This window comes from Limulus polyphemus, unplaced genomic scaffold (genome assembly GCF_000517525.1).
Source record: "Limulus polyphemus unplaced genomic scaffold, Limulus_polyphemus-2.1.2 Scaffold1759, whole genome shotgun sequence".
In the NCBI taxonomy this organism is placed as follows: domain Eukaryota; kingdom Metazoa; phylum Arthropoda; class Merostomata; order Xiphosura; family Limulidae; genus Limulus; species Limulus polyphemus.
This window is the reverse complement of record NW_013667369.1, coordinates 183328-186992: the sequence shown is the minus strand read 5'-3', so window position 1 is coordinate 186992 and position 3665 is coordinate 183328. Positions and strand designations below refer to the sequence as shown.

Sequence of the window (3665 nt, the reverse complement as noted above, 5' to 3'; positions counted from 1 at the left end):
ACAGATCTATGATGGATCTCCAATATCCCATGTTTTTGGAGACAACAAATAGATGGGAGTAAAATTCTGGTTCAGTGGCACCACCCATTCGATAGCCCCTTTGCATTAGAAGATCTCAAACAGACTCGGGAAGATGACTGGATGAGGTATGATCCCAAGGAGGAGAAAAGGAGATCTGGGAAGTGGATAGAGAGGGAACAGAACTGAAGGCAGAAACCTTTAGATAGAACCCTTAGAATCCATGGAACTCTTGTGAAGTGTAGCCAGAAAGATATAAACTAAACATACTTGGAGAAAGTACTTATTACTAACAAAACTTACAAAGTTTTATCTACAAAGTACATAAAAATAACAAACCTGCAAAACTATGAAATTCGACTTAAAACATAAAACAATAAGCAACACCTAAAGTACAAAACCACTAAAGGAACTTAGAAGATAAAAGATCGTTAAATACTGAACACATAAGTCCATCCAAAGAACCTATAAGACAAAGGATATGAAAGTAAAACCTACCCTGAAAAGCATGAGAATAAAAATGCACCCAGTTAACAATAACAAAATTTGACTCAAATCTTATCCCCACTTAGATGTGACTAGAAGTAAATAAAAAGGAACTTATAAACTAAATAACATAACCAGTAAAAAGAATTTCAAATAACGAATCAACACACCCACAAAATTACCTGAAGGTACAATTATCCAGACAGTAAAGATCGTGCAAAACCAGTACATATACCGAAAATCAAACAAAAACAATGTATAATCAAACCCTAAATGCAAATTTAAACAAAAGTAACTACAATGGTAAAAGAATTGTAAAAATCTAATTCACGAAGTACTGAGCAGGAAAGACATGAAAGACCTACATTATCGAGTGCGGAAATTAGGTCCATCCACACAAGCACACAAACTCGCTAAACAGGGGTATACCCATGATTTACCACATATTTCCTGGAATAAAGAACAATACCTAATCCAGAAGATTACATTGAGGTGTGGTAACATGTGGAAAGTGCCCTAGAAAGAAATTTTCATACAGAAGTTATATCCTTCCTCACAAGAAATCATCAGCCGAACATAAAACACAAACTTTCTGCGAACTAAAACCTGTGCTTCCCCAGCAAACATTGTCGACCATGAGACCTAGGGACTCATGTCAGAACCATTGTCTACTAATGCAGGAATTTTATCATCCATCATAGTAAATCTTGAATACATATTGTTGCGTCAGCGAGGTCACGTGATGCTAGTAACAAGTCGTATTCTCGAAGCTTCGTGAATCCTCGGGAGGTTACTAGATTTCGGTATTCTTTTATATATAAGACGTTCACAATGTGACGGGACAACAGAGGTATTGAGTAATTAAACTGCAGTCAGAGAGTGTGTAACTGAATTGAGTATTGTTGAAGTCGAGCACGTGAGACGTTTGTTATAGCCCGACTGTTGAAATTAAGTGTATCGCAAAGTTATATTCAGAAAGAATAAACCAGTTTTATTTAAGAAAGGACTTGTGTCGCTAAAGTTTCATCGGAACGTATTTACGGAAAATTAACTAATGAACGGAGACGTAACAATATGAACAAATTAGAATTAGGAAAACAGAAATATTTCTATAACAAACGAGTAGAAACAATGGAAATCAAACACAAAAGGTCAAAATTAAAGATGAAACTGATATACTTTTATGATCAAGCACAATCAAAATTTTGTAGTTACATGGAGAATGAGTTAAAACACATGTCTATACACTAGAATTCTAATCGAGAAAGTGAGGATTGTGCTAGAATAGTAGAAGAAGCTAGCTGCACTAGTATAGATGGTGCAGTATGATTGGTGGAGGGTAGTCACATGATCAGCACATGTTCTGAAATGGCATGAAAATGAAGGGGTATTTCTTATTTAGGTAAATGTCCTAGTACTGTTTTGGAAGGTTTTATTAAAATACCTTAATAATCCATCCATGGAGTGTAATTTGAAAAATTTAAAACTGCTTCATGAAACATAATATCAGATATAGTTATATCTATAAGATGTTTTAATTCCATAATTAAGAGCAATTTGTATCTTGTCTTGATATAAGATGTTTAGATTGGCCAAGGTACATACTGGGTGATTCAGAAAAGTCTGTTGTAAGACAAATAATTGTTTTGGTGATAATGAAAGAGCCAACCCTGTGACAGTATCGAGTTCATGTACTTCAAAACTTTTATTAATATGCAATATACACCAAAAATGTCAATTGCAAATGGGTTGATAACAATAAATGAAACATTTTACATAAAAATCACCCAAATTCCTCCAAAACAACAACAACTGTATTATGAAATAATGGTAAACATTCAATAGTTGTTTTCAAAGTGCTGCCTGTATATGACAAATATCAATATGGTGGCTTCATTGTAGATACCAGTTGCTGTTCATAGTCCATCACATATCATATATGTATAAGTGAGCCTGTAGTATGCAACTGCTCACACAAACTTTTCCTATCATCTGATATGAAGGAGGATGATCAACTGGGAATCTATTTGGCATACAAGCTGGCAGCAGCTCAGACATTCTAATAACACTCTGATTGTAGGACCATGTTCACTGTTATCCAACTTAATACTATGACATTATTTAGATGATTTTACAAGTAGCTGTATCGCAATGCTTGTCTGCTTGCTTATGTAGGGTTTTTTATTTTGATATTTTTTAAACTTATTAACTCTTCAAAGATGCAATTATATACTTGTGCAAAATTCTTACTTGTATCTCAAACCTAGGTTTATGTAACTTTTGCTATGGTAGGATTTTGATTTTCTGTGGCACACCACCATATGTATGGAAGGGATATATTTGTACCTCTAACTACTGTTCCTGAGAAGGAATTTTGGTAATTTTTGGTTTAAAATGTGTCAGTTGTAATTGTGTACACCTCTGCCATTAAAATTTAGGGTGTATGATGCATATTAATAAAATTTCCAAAAGAAATGAGTCACGTGACTTTGGATGTCCCCAATGATATTGTCAGGGGATAAGCTCTGAACACCTCATTCTGTACTGATTGAAGTAGTCATATATTTCACTAGTTTAGAATATTATCATTATTAGGTATTTTCACAAAATATTTTTCTGAATATATGTTCTATTTCTGCGTGTAGTTATGACATCCTCTTTGACTGGGTATCTCAGAGTATTAAACATGTGCTAATCCTTTTACACGGATAAAGAAAACATACTATAACTTGTGTTCTTAAGTCTCAATCTAATGTATATGTGTTTCTGCAAGGACTTCTTGAAAAACAGCTTATTCAAACAGGCAATACAAAAATTTGTGCAACTGACTTCTTGGCTTAAGACTGCATGCAGACCATTGATTGAAGTATGTAACCAGTGGTCTTTGTTTGGCTACAGAATTTAAGTCATTTTTTTCCCACAGTTCAGCCTGTTTTGGGTCTAGCCTTAGTCTCCTGGGCTAGCTGATCTCTTGAGATCAAAACTATCATTAACAGCAAGGGTACCCAACTGATGAAACAATGCATATTCTAATCATTATAAGTAATATAGTTTTGAACATTATATTTACTTAGCTATTCACACTACTAGGTCTATATATATATATATATATATATATATATATATACTTATTATTAGTAGTAGTAGTCTTGTTTTAGATA

At 33.8% G+C, this 3665-nt stretch overlaps 1 protein-coding gene across 7 annotated transcripts in view; it reads right to left on the bottom strand.

The window, feature by feature from the left end:
- LOC106464850 overlaps positions 1 to 3665 on the bottom strand; it is a 35077-nt gene that overhangs the window by 14599 nt on the left and 16813 nt on the right. The gene's annotated exons all lie outside the window — the stretch shown is intronic.